Source organism: Ambystoma mexicanum, chromosome 5p, assembly GCF_040938575.1.
Source record: "Ambystoma mexicanum isolate Mex_15411 chromosome 5p, UKY_AmexF1_1, whole genome shotgun sequence".
NCBI lineage: Eukaryota > Metazoa > Chordata > Amphibia > Caudata > Ambystomatidae > Ambystoma > Ambystoma mexicanum.
Window position 1 is genome coordinate 471946565 of NC_090930.1, and position 22742 is coordinate 471969306.

Consider the following 22742-nt stretch of genomic DNA (forward strand, 5'->3'; position numbering starts at 1 on the left):
GAGTATTTCTACTGCCTCTAGTGTGTGGTGCTTTTTGACATTGCAGACTGTGGCGGGCTGTGTCTGCTGTCTGTTTTCTGCCTGCTGCATGAGCATCGCGCCGTGTGAATCAGAAACTGCATCTTCACAAGTGGATTCGAAGCAGTCGGCAAAGTGACACTCGAAGATAAGAATACGGAAGACTGAAGTATGGAGCACCCTTTGGAAATGGTGAACGATACAAACTCTACGAAGGCTCCTGCGGGTAAGGTTTTTCCATCTCCCTCGCCCTCTTCCACATCCTCCCCTTCCATCCCTTTTCCCTCCCTTGCTCCACCTACCCTTCCATTGCTTTCCCTACCTGAGCCCAAAACCCCTGACCTACCTGCCTGCAGCAGCTCCTTCATGCAGAATCTACCGGAACTACGCCATCGCGTCCTAAGACCCCCGAAAGAAATGCTGTCGTTCAAGGCCAATTTAAAAAAGCGGGCAGAGAAAAGCTGGCCACAACAAAGCGCACGCCGGGGAAAATTCAGTCAGTGAAAATACTGGTAACTCCACCCAACGCCCCGTGTGTGAAATCCGGGGAGGGCAGAGTGAGCGGAGTGGGAGGAGTGTGCGAGGAAAGCACCTCAAGGATCTCGGCAACAAGGAACTCTGCACCAGTGAAGGCAGGTTCGCCTGAAAAATCAGGAAAGAGAGCGTCTAGAGCTCTGCAAGGGGAGCTGACATCTGGTATATCGGATCAGCGAGGGGTAACCACTTATAAATTACATCCCCAGTGCGGTCTCGCTGACTCCGATCTAGTGAGAAAACAGCATGTGATGGCAGCACAGTTAGAGGAGACGGGTGTAACGAATTCAAACTTGTTGGACAGAGCTAAAGAAAACACTCTCATAACATGTATAATATATATACATGACACACCAATGTGGGAAGATTTGAGGAATCCAGAGGCTGGCCCACCACTGGTACTCCCAAAGTCTCAGGAAGCCAGGACGGAAAACTGTATCTTACAATGTGGAGCAAATAAGCACAAACACCGGGGCACACCTATGTTTTGGAAAAAAACTCACACGATGGGTTTATGGTAACCTTTTAGAAATTAAGGTTTGTTTGAGGTGCGGGGGAGCAAAACTCAACCTTGGCAACTAGGTTGGATAAACGTGAGAAGAAAAAGTGGTTGTTCCTAGAGATGTAGGAACTCCCATCCCCTGCACACTATCTAGCAGATCAGTAATTCGGTGTTATTTATATATAATTTCACATTAACAATTTGATGCATTAAATGCAGTCCATAGTTCAGTTGGTGGGGCAGAAGGAGAAAAATACCCAGCTCACAAGATTTCATGTAAAAAACAATTCATAAATGTATTTATACAGTGTTTTTAGGCCCAACGCGTTTCGAGTATAAATTCTTCAGGGGCAGAATCATATTTCACAAAATTCTAGAAAAAGATAGAAAAAAATGCAGCTTAGTATAGCTGCATATGCTGTGTGCATTACAATTTCATTTTGATCATAATTTATTCGATACAAAACAACAATCAATTAAATGTCAGGTGTATTCAACAAGTATGCATTTTTCGAACAAACTTGAAAAGGTTTACTTCTTCTTCAAACAAACTCGTATTGTTAGTGGGTATGAAGGATATTGCTAAATTGAGAGTAATCAATTGAGATTTCGTGAGTGGTTTTGAAGAGATATTAACTATTATGGGATCTTTCAATGCTTGTTTCCACCCAAAACATTTAAAAGAAAACTTACCATACAGCCAACTACTCAGGGTCAAAAGGATCACATCAGAAGTAGACAGACTACAGGATGAGTACACCACTATGAAGTCCAGATTCAAAGATAGGAGTTTTCCAGAGGATCTGATCAATAAAGCCATACTAAGAACGGAAGCACAAAGCCGTGAAGACTTATTAGATCTAACTAAAGATCAAAAATGAAAGAACCACCTTAATTCATTCACTGAAGTACTCTAGTCAGAGCTTTCAGATCAAACGGATTATACACAAAAACTGGGATATAATCAACACAGACCCACAATTGAATCGCCTCTTCCCGGAACCCCCGATGCTGGCATACAAGCGAGGAAAAAACTTTTGTGACAAATTGATCAAAGCAGAACAATGGAAACCAAATAACCAACCCCTCATGTCTAATCCCAAAAATGGTACTTACCCTTGTCTCAATTGCCAACATTGCTCTAATGTAATAAAAGGAGATCATATTCGACATGGTAACACCGGGAAGAAAATCCATATTAAACAATTTGCAACTTGTAATTCCAAAAATGTAATTCATGCTCTGCGCTGTCCCTGTGGAAAATGCTACGTAGGGAAGTCTACCAGAAAGGCCAAGGAACGATGGACTGAGCACAAGTCTAATATTCACACCAAAAACATCAAATCCCCAGTGTACAGACATTTTAGAGACCACCAACATACAGTGGCTCAAATGAGGATGGTGATACTAGAAGTAGTACACCCACTTCCCAGAGGAGGAGATTTACAAAGACTGCTTTCACATAGAGAACTTTTTTGGATACATTGCCTAGACTCACTCACTCCCCTTGGTATGAATGAGGACTACTATCTAGGACACTACCTGTGATGAATATTCCATTTTACCACAAGTTCCCCTTTTACTCATTAGGATTACATTACCCTGTGCTATGGTGAAATTTGATTGTTAAACTCATTTGCATATGTTTTACAAAATACACCTCATTTGGTGGATGATGTTTTTATGATTGCATTCCCTTTGCTATGACCAAATCCCTGTGTAATATGCACTTGCATTTGTTTTACAAATTACACCTAAAATGGTGTAGGTTATTATTGTTTTGACAAAAATTGTTAACATTAGGTCACCTTGTGGAGATATGTTATATCTGATTTGGAAATGTTTAAAATGTTAACACATATGGTGGAATATATATGTGAACAAGGTGTCATTTGTGTTTTTGAATGTTAGATAAGTGCTAATTGTGCAACAAACCTCTGTTACTCTAAAGCAAATGTACACCTAGAGGACAGGTAGTTTCTACGGACTAGACTCCACCATATCTCCTCTCACGCAAACTTTCCTCACATCCATATGAATATGGGTTACTTATTCTTTTCTTTACTATCCTTTTAAGTATGCGCGCTCACTTGACGTTCCTCGTTATATTCCGCGCATGTGCAGTGATTTTGTATACATAAATTCAGACGACAGTCTTTCTGTGTCGTCAGATTCATGACGTATCTCTATTATCACTCATATATCTTTATGCTGATTTACATGCATCTTTTCCCATTGTTTAAAAATACATCTTTACATTATCCTTACTCTAAATTCAATCTATTCTCCATCCCGCGCTGGCGCGGTTATTTTGTTGTCATGGAATTCTGACGCCGACTTTTCCGTTTCGTAAGATCCATGACGTGGCCCAATCAGTTAGTCTTGGTGTTACGCATGCGCCTAGAGACGGTTCCCTATGCGCATGTTTTGTGCATACGTCATTTAAGTATCAGGTATTTAAGAAGGCGCTCATTGAGTGTACCGCATCCTCCTCCGGTGGGACGCGGCGCACCATGATCGCTTGCACAGATTCTCTGAACAGTATGAAGTAAGTGCTATGACTGATTCTGTCAGTCTTACCAGTACGTTCTCTTCACCTTCATAAGCTTTAGCTTATCCTTTTCTCCCCCTTTAGATGACTTTACTCATTTGAAGTACCGCCTTCTGAGTGTTATCTTTCAAAAGATCCCTCTTTACCTTGCATGGATCCGTCCGTCAGGACTTTTTCTGAACTTGTTGTAAGTAGAGACTTTTCTTCTCGTCTCTCTCCCTAGCGTTACTCCTCTCACTACTTGGGGTTTACACATGTTTCATTTCTTTAGCGTTGAGACGAATGATCACTCCAGAGCTTCCACTTTGTGTTCCATTGGATACTTCATTTCAACTATGTGACTACCATAGTTGGTAAGTTACATTGGCCAATCTTTCCTCCAAGTTGTCGAATTGCTCTTCTGCCTTCATAGGACCCCTCTTTTTACAGACTAGATTGGTTAGAAGCCATGTCTATGATCCTCTTACAAGTTATTCTACTGTAGTTTGAAATAGCTGACTGTATCCCACTAGCTTTACCATACTTGTTGAACACACCAGACATTTAATTAATTGTTGTTTTGTATCGAATAAATTATGATCAAAATGAAATTGTAATGCACACTACATATGCAGCTATACTAAGATGTATTTTTTTCTATCTTTTTCTAATATTTTGTGAAATATGATTCTGCCCCTGAAGAAGAGTTTATACTCGAAACGTGTTGGGCCTAAAAACACTGTATAAATACATTTATGAATTGTTTTTTACATGAAATCTTGTGAGCTGGGTATTTACTCCTTCTGCCCCACCAACTGAACTATGGACTGCATTTAATGCATCAAATTGTTAATGTGAAATTATATATAAATAACACTGAATTACTGATCTGCTCCACAGATACTAGATAGTGTGCAGGGGACGGGAGTTCCTACATCTCTAGGAACAACCACTTTTTCTTCTCTTACAATGTGGAGAGCAGAATGCAGTGGCCTCAATATCTTCTATCAGGGAGAACACTAGTACAGCAGAACCTCAACAACTATTAGTTCAAGGTGTATACGATGAACACTCTGCAATGCAGGACACATCAGAACATACAAAGACAATTTCAACATGTGAGCTGAAAGAAGAGAGCAATGAGGATCAGGAGGGCCACTCTAAAGACCTGAAAGTAGGGGGAAAATCCCTGGGAAATTACAGACTAAAAACAAGTCAGCAGCCCAAAGAGAACCGCTTCAAAATAAGTAAGATCTCAAGAAGATTAGGGGCCCGAACCAAGGCTCCCAAATTAATTGGCCCAAAGAAAATACAATCTAAACCTTTCAACGTGGAGTCCCCAAATATATTTTTTAAGAGAAGAAATGGGTTGGTGGAGAATACAGCAGAAATCTCAGATGTAGAGATTCTAGAAAGTGTCATTCATCAAGAAGCACACAAAACTCCTTTACAAATTAACTCCAAGCTAGATAAGAATACAAAAGACAAAGAAAAAAAAGAAGAGTCCACAAAGAAAAATGAAATGGGCCCAATCCTCAGATGGCATTGTGGGAAAAAATGGCAAATCCAACGTCTATTGAAAGATCTCAGGGGGAGCATGCGAGCCCCCCCTTTCCGATCAGAGAAAACTTGGCAGATGAGCCTTCCTCAGCTACGCCAAATAGGAGTGATCAATTATGTAACCACAGCCCTTCCTCAAAACCACAAAAGGAAATAACGGCGGCCATTGAAAAGGGGAGCCTAGGACCAAAAGGTACCCGGCCACCCTATCATCGATAGAAATCTTCGAAATCAGTGGGAACGCAGGTCGAGAGAAAAGCGCAAGCGAGTGGTAGGACCCCAGAAAATAGGCAGGCGTAATGAAATGACCTTTACCACTTTTACAGATGTGCCGCGTACTCCAATTTCAACAAGGAGAGTGAACTCCAACAACCGTGAACCCAAGACTCCACACAAAAAAAAAGTTTACTTACTCAACATCATATCCACGGTCACGATTGCACTTGCCCCTTTCAGCACCATGCGTGATCAGACCTCTCTCATAGCCATGATGCACATGAAATTGAACTATCTTGAAGGCTTCATCATAGGCAATGAGGGGAGTTTAGCAGCTAGGATCGACCAGTCGCTCAAGCAGGACCAAACAAGATCTTTGAACAGAACTAACCTTACAAACAAAGGTTCTGGAGTCCATAATCTTAAGCTTGAAAAGGCAATGCAAACGAGCCACGAAGAACCTAACTCAAACCCTAAAGAACTACTTGTGGAGGAAGGTCAACAAGTTACAAAAAATACGACCAAGGCCCAGGAGGACTCATCAGATCCTATGTCAGAAATTATAGCTATAATCGACAAAGAAGCGAAAAAGCACGATCTTCAGAACAGCTGCTAAAGCATAGGCATAAATGTACAGAATGCAAATCCCTTTTCAATCAAAAAAGCAATAGATAGGAACAAAGAAAAGACCTCTACTGCTGGGAAAAAGCGAATGTTCTCTCATACGGCATATTTACTCAACAAAGGCCACATGAACCAATATTTTCTGAAATAAGGAATCGTCAAGCTCCAACAAATACGGGACCTGTTACGCCCAAAGAATAACATACGCAGAAGGAAAAACCAATTGGTACCAAAACTATGGAACTAACTGAAGGTAAACAAACATCAAAAACGTATAAAACCATGGAAAATAAAACAGGATATGTACCACAGAAAGCTCAGATGTATGTTCCGGATGAGCAATTAGATTGGAGCATCCATACGATTGAAGAATTGGACTCAGAGATTAACATGGCAGGGAGCCTCAAGAGGAAAGCTGGAACTATGGATGACAGACTCAAGATGGGAGCCAGTGAAGAAAGTCCAAATATGCAAGCCATCATCTCGAGAGATAATTACACTACAAACTAACAAAGACAAGGGGAATAGGGGAGTGGAGAAAGTGGGAAAAACAACAAGAACAAACTGGACACAGAAAAAGTGGAAAGCCCATGTGGAAGGGCAAGAACAAGGTATGAAACCACTCCCGAAAGAAGCTGACATATGAGTAATGACAGTAAAGGGGGACTTAAAAAAGATAAGCAAGTAAGGGCACTTCTAACAGAAAAGTCTAAAAGGTGTTCGCCATTGAAGATAAAAAGGAGCAGTCCAAGAGGGCACAGTTCCCAGAGATCTGAAGAAAGTCACCATCACACCGCTCGTTAAAAAAGCTGGCCTGGATCCTAAGGATCCAGCTAACCTTCGCCCTATAACTAACTCAAACTTTGCACTTAAACTCCTAGACAAGGTAGCAACTCAGCAACTTCAACACTTTTTAGAGAACCAGGAGATTTTGCACCAGCAACAATAAGGCTTCAGAGCGTCCCATAGTACTGAGACAGCCATGCTGGACCTGCAGAATCAGATGCTGAGTTTGCTAGATAAGAATAAGTTAGGGATGCTAATGCTCCTATACCTAAGTGTCGCTTTCGATCTGGTGGACCATCATCTTCTCATCAAGGCACTTAGAGAAAACGTGGGCTGTTCTGAAGGAGCCCTGGACTGGCACTTGTCATTTTTATCTAACTGCCAAGCTAGAGTCCACTGGAGTAACAGTTTCTCTGATCCCTGTGACATCCTATTTGGAGTTCCCCAAGGGGCCAGTTTGTCTCCAATGCTGTTTAATATACATATGCACACTTTGTGCAGCTTATTGGTGGAAGCAGGAGTGTCGTTCACGGATTATGCGGACGACACTCAACTCATATTGGAACTGGGGGGCAGCCATCACACCACGGATAGCGAAGTGATTGCCAGGGTATACAAGACAATAGACGACTGGATGCAGGCAAATTGGATGTGCCTGAATGACTCAAAAACCGAACTGATGCTGTTTGGTTCCAGTCGCCAGTTGGCAAATCTGGGGGCAGAGTACAATTCTTTCCAAATTAAAAATGCCATCATCCTGGTGGCCCCTAAAGTGAAAAGACTGGGTATGGTGGTCAACTCTGCGGTCGATTCTCATGCCCAGACCAGCTACCTTCAAAAAAATACGGCGTATTATCTCAGATTAATGAAAGCAATCAAGCCGTTCCTTAATGAAGGCAATATGGCCACGATAGCCAGAGCCATTATCCTATCACTGCTTGATTATGGGAACACTCTGTTGTTAGGGGCCTCATCCAAGGACTTATCTAGCTGCCAAGTGATCCAGAACAATGCGGTCAGGCTAGTTAAGAACTTGAAGAAGAAAGATCATACTACTGCAGATAGACTATCTCTGCACTGGCTTAGGGTAGAGGAATGCATCAAGTTCAAGGCTCTCTGTTTGGTGCACAAGTGCCTTTATGGCACTGCGCCGGTTTACTTGAAAAAGAGCTTAGTGCTCTATACACCCAGGAGAAGTCTACGCTCGGAGGGAAAATGCCTGCTGTCTGTCCCCAATTTCAAGTTGAAATCTGGGTTGGGTAGATCATTCCTGGTGATGGCTCCCAAATTGTGGAACAGCATTCCTGAAGCTCTAAGGTCAGAAGTAAATCACCTTACTTTCAGGAAGCAGTTGAAGACACACCTTTTCAGATAATGAGGCTGGGGAAAGCTATGTTCGGGGTCCCTTATCAGGCCGCAGTGTTCGTTATTTAATGTCTGTCATGTAGCTGCTGTGTTGTAAGTTTAAGCACCCTGATGCCCTCGGCTACCGGCGCTATACAAAAATAAAATACATACATACATACATACATACAGTAAAAGGAGAGAATTGTCCACTGCAAATGCTGACAAGGAGCAGAAAAACTCCCTGAAGAGAATCGAAAGCTCTTTCAGTTTTAAACTGAAAAATTTACAACATCATGCAGATGGTCTGACCATGAACAGAGCTACCATTCTTAAGATTCAGACAAATTCCAAGTCACAGACATATACAGAACACTTATGGATAGTGGAACCATGCCACTCTGGGAGAAGACACTGCTCATATTTACACATTACCTCTAAAATCATTGAACATTTATTCTTAAAAGAGAGAGAAAGCTTTCTGATCTTGGGCTACGAAATGACAGAAGTCTTAGACTTTCAAAAGGCCAGTGGTGAATCAAAGACTAAACGCGAAGCAGGAGTCCAAGGGATGAGCTCGAGATCTGGTATAACAGAATGCTCGTCTACACATTACTTGAGTAAGACAGAACGGTATCATACAATTAATAAAGAACAAAGACGAGGGAGCTGCCGGGAGGAAGAGTTTCACCAACAAGAACCAAAGAGAGAGCATGGTCAAAGACAATCGGAGCAAAGAGCAGTTGGGCGTAGGGCTCAAGTCCCTAGAACTCCAACTGTGAATATAAAAGATACACCCTCACTCAGAACAAATAGGGCTCCTGAAAAAAATCCAGATCAGTGGATATGGTCAAAGGCCCCCATTGAATCCCAACGCAAAAATTAGCCACCATCTGAAAGGATAAGATGACAAGATACCCTTGAGAATGAATTTAAGGCTGAACAAACTATGCAGGAAAATTATAATATTAGGTTGTTGGAATACAAGGGGTTTTCTGTTGTTAACTTGGGCCATTTTGACATACTGTGTCTACAAGAGATGTGGCTGACTTCCAAACCCCAAATGGATGGATTCAACCTAGTATTCAACGCGGCTAAGAAGGGAGCAATGGGGAGCTCTACAGCAGGGCTCTTAACAACAATAAGAGTGGGATCAGGTCTAGATATGCATGAAGTTTTAACCTCACCGCACTGGATCTAGGCAACCTTATTAAAGTCGAAACGCAGAATCAGAAACAAAAGACAATTCTTCTAGTAAATGTGTATTGGAATCCTGTATCAACATCAAATAATGAATTTTACATGAGATGGTAATAATCTTGGATGAAGTGGTCACCAAAAGCCTGGGGCTCTATACCATAATAAATGGGGACTTTAATGCTGTTTGTGAGGGTGTGGGTCACCAGGTGAAACATCAAGATCGCAATATGCCGGTGAGAAAACGGGGTAAACTTTTGGAAGAATTTATGCCAGCACGTGAGCTGCACAATCTACACTGGCTGAGATCTAGAGCGAATCTAAAAATCCCATGTTGGCAGAGAGGACAATAGCAAGGCACAATATAAACGACTTTAAAATTGAGAGCACAAAGAATAGTGACCATACCATACTTATCACAGAAAAGCTTTGCACCGATGGTCCAACAATTCTCAACAATGCTTGAAATAACTGCGGAGACGGGAGGTAATCGCGTCAAGCTAACGGAAAAGGGATTATCACAAATAGCAAAGCAGTATAAAAAATACCCATGGATTACTCAAACCCATCTGAAATTACAGAGTATGATTGGGATTATACTCCTTTACTAATAAGATACACTTCAAGTGTCTAGAAAACCACTAAAGCAAGAGCAACCTATCCTCACAACTTTAATCCAGAACTAGTAAAAAAAGACAACCCCATCGAAGACTTAAGAAAATCTTTACAAAAGGGCAGACAGCCGAAAATAAGGTGAGATGGCTACAGGCCCTTTGCAAATATAGGAATTGGCTTACTCAGCATCGGCATAAATTATATCAGCATGATGATGAGCAAATGATGCGTGCAATCTGCGGGAAGAAAGTGAAAGATTTTTGATTAAAGGCTCAACTAGTTCTGTGAACAATCACATAAAAAATAATGTGGGGGAAGACTGCTGGATAACCTATTTCTCGCATTTATACGCCCCGATAATGGTTGAAAAAGATCAAAAGCCGAATTTTCATGATGTCGGAGCATGGGGGAACAACAAGATGGATTATCCCTTGCGATGAAGAGCCGATCTTAAGAAAAATTACCAAATTAAACAACTTGAGGGCACCTGGCCCTGATGGGATCAGTAATTTGGAATTGAAAAAACATCCAGAGCTGTGGGCTAACATAATGAGCAAAATCTTCTCAAACTGTAACATCACCCAGTCGGTCCCCCAATCTTGGAAAAAAGCGATCATTGTACCGATTTTTTAAAAAGGAGCGACAGATGATCCAAATCAATATAGACTGATCGCTCTACTGGATGTGATGGGGAAGGTGTTTGCCTCGCTGGCACTAGACGCTGTCCAAACCTGGCTGCGCACCTCTGAACATAACGATCCCTTTCAGAACGGGTTTGTAAAAAATTCAGGAACCATGACCAACATCTTATTGCTGAGCACTGTGATGGCTATGAAGGCTAAAGTCATACAGGGAGGACCACCAGTATATATGGCCTTTATTGACCTGGTCCAAGCTTTTGACCAGGTCAATAGACAACTCCTATGGACCAAATTGGAAGCAAAGAAATGTCCATCCTCTATTCTGGATCCGATCCAAGCTTTACATCAACATACATCCATAAGAGTACATCTTAGCACAGAGGGCCGCCTCTCAGAAGAAATCCAGATGGCTAGAGGAGTCAAGCAGGGGTGTCCACTTGCACCAATGTTGTACAATGCTTATATAGCAGACTATGAGGATTCAGCAACAGAAGTCAGGCATTTTCCACCAACGATAAGAGGTTCGAATATTTCTAGACTCCTCTATGCTGATGATATTATCTTGATGGATCTAACTCCAATAGGTCTACAACGTCAATTGGATACCATGGTGATATACTTAAGAAGCAACAACCTCAAACTCAACAAAGAAAAAACAAAAATTTTGATAATGGGAAGAACCACAAATAAAACATCAAAGCTAGCATGGTATTGTGAAAGTCTTCTCCTAGAAAAGGTAATTACCTTTAAATATCTAGGAGTAATGATAAGCAACAACATACAGGAAACAGCCATGCAAGACTTTTTGTGGACTATATTAAAAAACCTAACTGCTCAAGCAAAGGCCGTTGACAGAACACACGGCCGATTTTCCCTTATCCCAACTGTGAACTTCTTCAAGATGAAGGTTGCCGCTTGCCCCTAACTCGACCTGGTTGAAATTTGAATGTTTCTTCTGGAGAGGAGTTTTGGGACTGTCCAAGTCCACACCCATGGTGCTTATTAGAAGAGAACTCTGTTTGTCATCATTGGTAGCAATAGACAACAAGAGCCTCCTTAATGTTGTACAGTACAGTGATCAACGTTCCTAGTTCGAAAGTCTTGGATCTTATCAAAAAGGAGATGGAAAGTGGGAAGAATCAAATGTTGAACAAATGGAAAGAGGCCAACTTGACCACACTAAAAGAATTGGATTTGTTTATTGAACTGTTGGTATGTAACCCAAACAAAGTGGCAATAAAACATTTTGAGTCCAATTGGATTAACACTCTGGAAATGGGCAGTAAATATCCCTTGACCTCAAGCTTTCCAACAATGCCAATGAAGGTTAATGAAGTGAGAGGGTACTTAAAGCAATTTCCGGACAAAAATCAGGTGAAAACGAACAAAATCTTGGCAATAAGAAAACAGGTGAATTCGAATGACTGACGCTTTTGTGAGGATAAACCTCAAGTGGAAACCAGCCGACATCTACTGCTTGAATGCGATGGTCTCAAAACAGAAAGAACTCACTTTCTTGCTGAACCATTGAAAAACTTTGGAACATTTGACCTAGATAAACTCTGGTCCGTCATGACGAGTGGAAATGATAGACAAACTGTGATCGGAGTGACATTATTCCTGAAACATCTGGATCTAAAATAACATTGAACAGTTATAACATGAAAGAAGACTAAAGAAGTGACTCCGATCCATCTCTGTCTAATGAAAACGGTTTGAAGAAAAAGGATTTACTGGAGGATCTCTTTTTTAAATTTTTGTAAAAATTGCAATGCAATTAAATCAAATAAATAAATAATTACAATTCAAGTTGCAGAACTTCCTAACCCTGCGGGAAGGCAATGGTCAATCCTTATGTCAATTAGGGACACATTTGTTGGCCAATCGAGCAAACTCATCACCTCCCTTGGTGAAACCCAGGACCTTTTCCATTGTGGATATACATTAGCTGCTGATAACTGTGGATGCTATCACCTAAATTCCAAGGGATAAGAATTGTTAGGGTTGGGGTAGGCACTGATTTCGATAATACTGCATGGAGATAAGCAGCATTTTCGTGAGATACCAAGTATGCGTTCAGCTACAGTTTGCTCTCTTCGTTCTATACATCAAGCATTATAGTGAAGTCTGGTGCAGTTTATTATGTCCTCTCGGATTAGGGACCGGCATCCACGCACTTTCCCTGGAATATATGTAGTTGGAGGAGATTTAAGGTACTTTGTGGAGGAACACCAGACCCACCTTCCATCCCACTCTCATGTTTGCCTTTCCTGCACCGTGCCCAGGCTGCGATCTATGGTCCCTAAAACTACTGCCATTAATAGCTGTACAGGCTTCTCTGTTGATTGTTCAACCACTCAAACTGACACCAGTATGCATTCGTATAGGCCCCTGTTTGGCCTGCCCACATACGGCCATCATTGCTGGCCGAGAAGCAATGTTTTCGATACTTGAAGTTGCAGCACTTGTACCTGGATCGATCAGTGTCAGCGGCCCTTGGTCGGTCAAACATGGATTTCCTCCAGACAGATTAAACAGTTTGGAGTTGGTCACCAGGTTACAGTGAGCTCCTCTTGAGATGGTTGGGACCAGAGTGCCCCTATGCCAGCCTCTTTTAAAGCTTGATGCATCCCCACTGTAGCTCCTTTTTTTTGATTGGTTAAAAAAGACAAAAGTGACTTTTGTATAGCTGCTTTTTCTACTAACACAAGATTACACTTGCAACCTGTTGCCCTTGGGTTTTTCATCATTTTGATGGATGTGAAAGGTTGGAGGGATTACGTGGGAGGCTGGAGAACAAGAAGGATTATCACGCATCACGATGGATCTGCGTAATCCCCTCCTCATCAATGAGGTCTCTTGCAGCAATTAGAGGGCTGGGCTGGGCTTAGACAACAACAACCCTCCCCCCTGCAGTTCATTTGGCAATATGTATGATGCATGGTTCTGGGATGCATAGATTTTTGTTGCACCACAATTATTTGGAGTCAAGTAAGGAACAATGGCAGTGTCAATACCAATGTGTTTACAAGACCCATGTGGATTATTTGCGGTAAAGTTAGTGAGAGTTGTGGTTCTGAGGGTGGAAACAATAGGCTCATGACTCTTTCCACCATCCTTAATTAGAGTATACCACCTAAATTTCAAGGGATAAGAATTGTTAGGGTTGGGGTAGGCACTGATTTCGATAATACTGCATGGAGATAAGCAGCATTTTCGTGAGATACCAAGTATGCGTTCAGCTACAGTTTGCTCTCTTCGTTCTATACATCAAGCATTATAGTGAAGTCTGGTGCAGTTTATTAGTCCTCTCGGATTAGGGACCGGCATCCACGCACTTTCCCTGGAATATATGTAGTTGGAGGAGATTTAAGGTACTTTGTGGAGGAACACCAGACCCACCTTCCATCCCACTCTCATGTTTGCCTTTCCTGCACCGTGCCCAGGCTGCGATCTATGGTCCCTAAAACTACTGCCATTAATAGCTGTACAGGCTTCTCTGTTGATTGGTCAACCACTCAAACTGACACCAGTATGCATTCGTATAGGCCCCTGTTTGGCCTGCCCACATACGGCCATCATTGCTGGCCGAGAAGCAATGTTTTCGATACTTGAAGTTGCAGCACTTGTACCTGGATCGATCAGTGTCAGCGGCCCTTGGTCGGTCAAACATGGATTTCCTCCAGACAGATTAAACAGTTTGGAGTTGGTCACCAGGTTACAGTGAGCTCCTCTTGAGATGGTTGGGACCAGAGTGCCCCTATGCCAGCCTCTTTTAAAGCTTGATGCATCCCCACTGTAGCTCCTTTTTTTTGATTGGTTAAAAAAGACAAAAGTGACTTTTGTATAGCTGCTTTTTCTACTAACACAAGATTACACTTGCAACCTGTTGCCCTTGGGTTTTTCATCATTTTGATGGATGTGAAAGGTTGGAGGGATTACGTGGGAGGCTGGAGAACAAGAAGGATTATCACGCATCACGATGGATCTGCGTAATCCCCTCCTCATCAATGAGGTCTCTTGCAGCATTTAGAGGGCTGGTCTGGGCTTAGACAACAACAACCCTCCCCCCTGCAGTTCATTTGGCAATATGTATGATGCATGGTTCTGGGATGCATAGATTTTTGTTGCACCACAATTATTTGGAGTCAAGTAAGGAACAATGGCAGTGTCAATACCAATGTGTTTACAAGACCCATGTGGATTATTTGCGGTAAAGTTAGTGAGAGTTGTGGTTCTGAGGGTGGAAACAATAGGCTCATGACTCTTTCCACCATCCTTAATTAGAGTATACCACAATGGAAAAGTAATTTGAACCTTGGGCAGAATTCTGCTTATTCCACCGGTTGAATCATTGTCAGTGGGGTTATCAGGATTATTGACTGTTCCTCTCGGTAAACTGTTAGCGGGCCCTGTGCAATCGCTGCTGATAGACGGAATGACCTCAGCATTTTCTACAATGTTTTCTGCAATATCAGTGGATTCGGACCTGTTCCTCTCCATAATGCCCTGGCTGCCCCCAAGAAATTGATTTATTTGATCAATTAGCATATATGCCTCGGTTACTAGGGATAAAGTCTGGGTCTGGAACAGGCATGGGCACAGGCAATTTGCATCTCACAGTCAATATCTTACGCTTTAAATGAGTCAGTACCACAGGGCTTTGTTATAAGGTAGGATGGGACCCTGGCACCTCCTTAATGACTGTTGGTTGCAGTTATCCCACAAGTTACTGGGCAAAGTTGAGTCAAAAGAAGGGTGCAATTAGAAAAGCGAGCGTTAGAAAATTTGAGCATAACTCTGGATGGGAGGAGAGAAATACACCCATTGTCACTTGGCAAAATACATTGAACCAATCAAACTAAAAGGAGTATAATTGGGAGTGTCAGTATCTGTGGATTGACAGGGTGTAGTTGATCAAGTATGTACACTCTAAACTGGACATTGGCAGAGTTCTTGCGAAAACTGCACAGAAAGAAAGCTTGTCCATGTCAGGGACAAACAGACAAAAGGAAAGAGAAAACCAATATAACCTAGAGCAATGGCAGGAGCACTGAGTAAAACAACTGCCCCAAACCCAGAAAAGCTTTTAGGCATGTTCTAATGGGCATACAACCTTATAGAAGACTGTTTTTCCCTTTGTGCAGGGCAAAAACCTACCAAACCTACATTTCCCAGCATGCCTTGGGCACCCAGGAACCAAAGAGAGGCAGGATAGGGTGGGGCACGCCAATTCAAGGCATGGGGCTTGTGCTTGAGACTTCACCCAGAGGGAATGCAAAGCAAGCGGTCCAGTTTTTGAGTGTAAATACTTGATAAACCCCACCCTCTCAATCCTATGATAGGTTATCCTCAGATGCTGGCACCCCCAATTATCCTCCCTTTTATTTTGATTGGTCCAATGTATTTTGCCAAGTGACAAGGGGCATATTTCTCTCCTCCAATACAGAATAATGCTCAAATTGGACTGAAATAAATGTTTCCCAAACAATTTCTATTTCGGACCTATAATTTTATTGAGGTATATTATATCACAGGGTCTGTGGTAGCGGCCCTGTAGTTATGGTTGAGTTGCTCAACCCATAGGAAGAACACTTTTGGGTGGCATATAACTTCGACCCCCTGGGACGAATCCTCACCAAACGTTGCAAAAAATGTATATGGCCCCCTCAGATTGATTCATTAAAGTATGGTGACGTTTTGTTCAAGAGGGGCAAAGGTAAAGGGGGCCCCAAAATGTGTGGTTTTCCCCATGGATGCAATGGAAAAACAATGTTGCTCAAGCCTACAGCCCCAAATGCTGGATGGATTTCCCCATTTTTTGTGGGTTTGGTCCTGAAAGCATGCTTTTGTGAATGTGGTGTTTTTTAGGTAGTTTTTTTTTTAAAAAAGCCAAAAAGTGGGTCTAAAATATTAGTGATATCTGAGTTTGGTCCGCTGACCCCCTTCCCTCTGATTGGCCCAGGGGGGCTATGTGATATCTGCAGACATCGGACACAACCAGTGATTGAATGGTGCAGAGCGTGAGGTGCTTCATATTTTTGGAAACAGCCCCCATGTTGGATCCACGGACAGCAGCCGGTGTCCGCAGATAGGGCAGCCGGGAAAACGTCTGGAAAACACATTGTGGGTTACTTGGTGGTGAAAAGAGGGGCTGGGAAGGGTGGGGGCATCAGAAAAAGATGATATGGGGCTATTTTTATTGGTGGGAAAAGGGCATGCAGGTGTCATAGTAGTCAGCGGACAGAGCCGTGAACGGATGATGGCTTGGGAAACCCATTCAGATGTATTTGGTGGGTGAAAGAGGGTTTGGGAGTGGAATAAAGATATGGAGCTGTTTTCATAGGTGGAAAAAAGGGTTTGCAGATGATGCAGAGTCCACAATCAATTTTGGTGTCCGCAGACATAGTTTGCACTTGAAGGGGGTTCTGGGCGAGTTAGGTTATTTCAATATGTATTGTATGTACTTGTTATACGGTTTCATTATATTGTGGTGGTTGTGGCCAGTGGTCATGCCACCAAGAATCTGGCCACTGGCCACATACACTATACTGATAGGTGTACAGTAATTATAGGTACTTTCGGGGGCGTATACATATGGTGGCATAATACAATTGAAGTGCAGTACAATTGAGGGTAGTCACCATGCCTCCATGAATTTGGCCACTGGCTACATACAGTATAGTCTTATGTGTATAGTAATTATAGTTACTGTAGGGAGAGTATACAGTATTTGTAATTTGGTGGCACAATACAATTGAAGTGCAATGCATTGAGGGTTGGGTTCATCGAATTTGTATTTCTTTGTTAACATAACAAATAGGATTACATTTGGTAGGTTTACTTAGTTGCAGATGGTGATGAAGGAGACAACGGTGGTTCTTTGTATGTGAAAAAACACAGTATGTGCTAACCAGGATAGTTTGAAATGTTAAATTGCATACCATTTGACATATTCATGTACTTTGTACACCGTTATAAACAGTACATTTGTTGTACTATGTTTGGTACAACATTAGTGTGTGCTACACTATTGTTGTATTGACATTAAATAACAACTGGATAATTAGGAACAAAAATCCATACAGGAATTAAAATAAATCTACTACATTTATGTGAGTGTGAGTTTGACAGTATGTTTAAAGTGTGGTACACTTAAGGGAATGATTAAACTGCTTAGATACCTGTTGGCATATTCTAAGTATATTTGGTTTTAGAAGAAGTGTTGTAGTTAGAAGAATTGTGATGGCATATTTGAAGTGTAGTGCAATGAAGGGTATTTTTTAAATAAGTTAGATACCTGTTGGCGTATTCTAACTATTTTGACTTTTAAAAGTAGGATTGTAGTATTATGGATGTAGTTGCAAGTCGACAGTGCTAAAGTTCAGTGACTAAATTTGTGTCTAAGGAATATTAAGTAGGCATTTGTTGATTTGCTGGTAACCTATGTTTTAGAGTAATGGTTGTTACATTCAAACCAACTAATTGTTTTGTTAACATATGCCGTGGCTTTGGCTCCAGTGTGGTAGATTATGTCTACTGCTGTGAAGGTTCTTTTCCAAGAGATACCTGGCCGTGTTTGAAGCTAGTAAGCTTACAGTTGTTTTTGGTACCACCCGCATTGTACCTTAAAAGCATTAGTATCAGATATTGGCTATGTGAATTTATTTGCAATGTGGAACGATCGTCTGAATTGCAGAAAGTGCATAATATGCCATGATTCGCATTTTGCAGAAGTTGGTGAAATAGAACAGATTCACAATTTGGTATGTATACATACACAAATCGTTCATTAGGGATGTCCTCTTTTGAAACATGGTTGCAGAGACTGCATGTATGTTTCCATGTGTATGTAATCTGGAAGACTTCATTTATAGGTATGCTTTTGGTCTCTAGTACCTGTGTTAAGTACATTAGAAATTCTTGTGGATCTTCCTGTGTGTTTATGGTGAATTGCACCATTCCTATACAAAAGTACAATTATTGACACTGTATGTGTTGTCAGGGTTATTTGTGGCATTTCTATGAAGGACAAGCATTTGTAAACACAACTAGTATGAGCCATTTAAGTAAATGTTTTGAACAATTGGTGGTCATTAGAAGAGAAGAGTCATTGCTACATTTGCATAGCAATTTACTCCAGTTGTGTTGCTGAATTTAAATAGACCAGGGATTTGTGTTTCTGTGTTATTTGAAGGGCATGCACTTGTTTTTTTAGAAGAAATATTTGTCTTTTTGTCTTCTGATGGAGTGGCAGTTTCTTTGGTGGTATTGTTGGGAGATTTCTTATAGGTTCTGTTAGTATTACTTTTCTTTTTAAAGGTTTATTTTTTTGGGTTACAGGGTACATATCTAGATAGGGGGTGTACAGTCCACATAGCCTGTTGTATTCCAGGATACAAGGAATGTCAGCACTGACTTTGTTTGCATAAAAGTTGACTATGAATGAACCTTCAATTGTATGCAGATATGAACGTGCTACGTAACTCATACCTCCCTTAAAGACTGTGCTGCCAAAGTCAATCAATGTGTGATCTAAGGTTAGACCTTGCAATTTGTGAATAGTGACAGCACATGCAAGAGACAGAGAGAATTGTTTCCTGCGTACGTACATGTCTTTGAAAAGAAGGAATTGTGCTATTGTGCAACCTATTTTTTTTATCTTCTGCAAATTTGTCAAAGTGGATGTTGACAAACTGAATCTTGTTGTCAAGTGGACATGCTGGGAAGCCAACACATGTACCAATTGCTCCATTGACTAAACCTGGATCTGCGTCAAGGTTATGTTTTAGAATTACTCTGCAGTTTAGGCACAAAGTCGATATTTTCTCCAATCCGGATGTGTTGCAGATACAATTTTCTAAGCGATTTAGTGGTGTTGTTGTTTTTTAACACATAGGAAGTGTGAAGTCATGCACTTCTGGTTTGTATGTGGAGCTGATATGCAGTATGGGTTGTGTTTCTTTTTTCAACATTGTCTCATTGAATTGACTACAGCTTGCAAGAGTTTGCATTAGGACATGCATTTCATATTTTGTTGAGTTAATTGTTCCATGACATCAGGAACAGATGTGTTTTTTTGTCCATATAGCTCATGGATTAGTCTACTATTTAATATGGATTTGGCATCTTTAGTAAACAGACCAGTTCTAATGCTTTTTAAAATGTCAGCATAGATGAGGTCTTCAGACTGACAGATGTTTTGGTTAGTTCTCTGTAGTGAAATTGTTGCCAGACATGTACATTTCCAATGCTGCTGGGCAAATTGCAGCATTGTTTGTGTCCTAATGTTTTAAAAATAGGTTGACCTTTTACTGATGTTAACTGTAGGAGGTCTCTGAAAACAATTACATGTTTTCCTCCAAACAGTTCTTCGTAGTTGGTTTTTAGGACTCCTTGCATTCTGAGATGAATTAAAGCCAACATGGGGTTAGAAACCATGCTTACTTCATCTACCAGGAGCACTTTCATTTGTTTCAGAATTCTGCATACTTATGTAGCAGCTTCTGATGATAATTTGTAGTATTCTTAATTGTTTTTGTGTTTTTTACGGGGAGGAGTAGTAGTCGGTATTAAGTGATTGTTATGCTTACCTGCTATCCACGGGGACGCCACTCAGCCCCGGCTGTAAGATTAGCACTCTCAAACCCTCTCCCTTGATAGTGTGTTGGACGTAGATAGCGCCTGCAATACAGGAAAACTGCATATAAGGCTTAAATGTCTCTCTTGGATTGATTCCCACCTCCCTCAGCCTCGAATTCCTCCCTTAAGTCTGATCTCTCTCCTCACCTCAATATTAGGTATGGTGTACTCTCCGTCCTGCGTCTCTTTGCAGGGCCACGTTGGAGGTGTGGGCATTCTGCGACCTAGTTGCTTCACTGGTGCGTTGCCCCGTGTTTGGGTCCAGGCCTGCTGTGACTCCGATTTGCTTGATGAGGTAGGTACTCCTGTTTTACAGTCTTTTATCTTGCCCTTTTCCTCTTTTGCCTTTTTGTTGTTATTAATGTCTCTAGTTTCTTTCCCTCAGATGAGTTGGAGAGTTTTGGTGTTGCCGTGCTGTATAGGATGAGAATCCCAGCAAGGTAAGTGAGTGCGCAGTGCGCAGCACTTTCTTGCCTTTTCTTTTTGCTGAGCTGTGCCTGCACCGGTTCCTTTGCAGGTCGTTATGAGGTTCCGGGCTGCTGTGATGTTCCGAGATCAAGGAGAGACTACACCTGGTAAGTGGTTTTCGTTGTCCTTGTGTGGCCGTGAGCGAGCGCTCGCTAATAATGTCTCTTTTTCTCTTTTTCATGTTGCTGCAGCGTTCCGAAGATGAATGCAGTGTCGTGATGAAGAATCCCCTGATCGCATGTATTCAGGTGAGCAGCTGGTGGTAGTTTGAAGATGGAAGATTCAAAACCAAAGCCAAGCTGCTACTTACACGTACGTGCTGAATAATGGTGTTCTTTTTCTTCCAGATACAGGATTCAGCACGTGGCAGGATGCAAGTAACACTGGAGATTAGAACTGGACACAGTGAACGTTACGCTGCTAACTGCAGAATAATGCGAAGCATGTGCTGCTGTTTGGGTGTGGCTTATATAGCCCAAGTAAAGTAGTTCCAGATAAAGTAGTCTCAGGCCCAGCCACACTTGAAACACTAGACCGCATAGCTCAGTTCTTTGCAACTGAGCTATGTGAATGCCTCCATGTTAACTGAAGTCCCAATCCAAATGTTGTCCTTCATATAACAGTATGAGTGGCTCCAAGAGAGTACCTGATGGTGTTTTGTGGCCCTTGAGGCCACAATGGTAGCCTGTAACCTGGCCCCAACCAAAAGGCTGTTTTGGCCATGATGACCAAGGGTATGAATCGTGCCAGTGATACCACCTATGTTGTAATCAGCTAAACCTGTGGGGGCTGATACTACAGCTGAAAGGTTGCTATTTGTTAAGTTTTATAGAAATGTGCTGATTATTTGAATTAAGAATGTTTTACCAGAATCTGCTTAACCACTTACATATAGGAGCAGAGGATTATATGTTTTACAGCTACAGGCTTTAGTTTCATGTTTAAAACCAGGCTCAATCTCCTTAGTGACTTCTAGATAAATGATGAGTTGTTCATCATTTAGCTTAGATTCCAGAACTGACAAGTTGTCCTCGGATTGTTTATACTGACATATGGTATTTTCTACCTCAGTCATGGCTATTTCTGCTTCATTTAGAAAGACCCACTTGTTTTCCAAGTGGTTCTTGGCTTCCTGTAAGGGAAGGTTGACTGCCCCCAGTAGTGTCTTTATATAGTTGAGCTTAAATTTCCTCCTCCTGCTGGCGTTCATTGGCCAACATTTGTTTCTATCATTTGAAATTGTTATTTGTTAAACTGCTTTCATTTGCTTTGAATACAGCTTCAAATGGGTCATAGTCACCTAATAATTTGTTTTCTTTTCTATAAGGTTTAAAAAGTTGGAGTAGGGCCATGTAAAACAGTTCTCTATGTTGTGGAGTTTTAAATGATAACTTTACATGATTGATTACACGGGGGTTGGTTAGTTTCACTAGGCTTCTTTCACAAGTTGAAACTGAATATTTGCAAGTTGTCTCATTTGATGTGACATTGTTTTTGTAGGTGTAGTTTTGGGCAATGTCGTATAGACACATGTTTTCCAAAATAGTACTTCTGTTTGGGTAGTATGTGTCAAGTACATTGTTTTTTATAAATGTCCTGGCTGTTGGGATCATTTGTGGCTATTTTTTCTATCTCCTGGTAGGATTTTAGTACTCTTTTTCGGGATGAGGCTGGTCCAAGGCTCAGCCAGACAATGTGCTCAGAAATGCCATATAAGGCTACACATGTTAAATGGTCTGCAGCTTCCAATGGCCCGCATTCTGTATGGGAGAGCATTTCCATACCGAAGCTGTACAATTTCTGCGATAGTGTTTTGTCAGATCATATATCATCCCAGAGGTCCTTTAGCGCTGTTTTCTCAGCTTTGCTGGTATAGGCTGAGGCATACCTCCCAACGGTGGTGGAATTGTCTGCAATGTCTTGTATGTCCATGTTTACATTTCACAAGAGGGCAATTATTGCATTGTAATCACTGATGTACTTGGATGCTTCATCCCTTTTAATGTTGTATGTATTTTCAGGGTATTTACCTTTTACGCTGTATCTAACAGAAGACATCAAGATA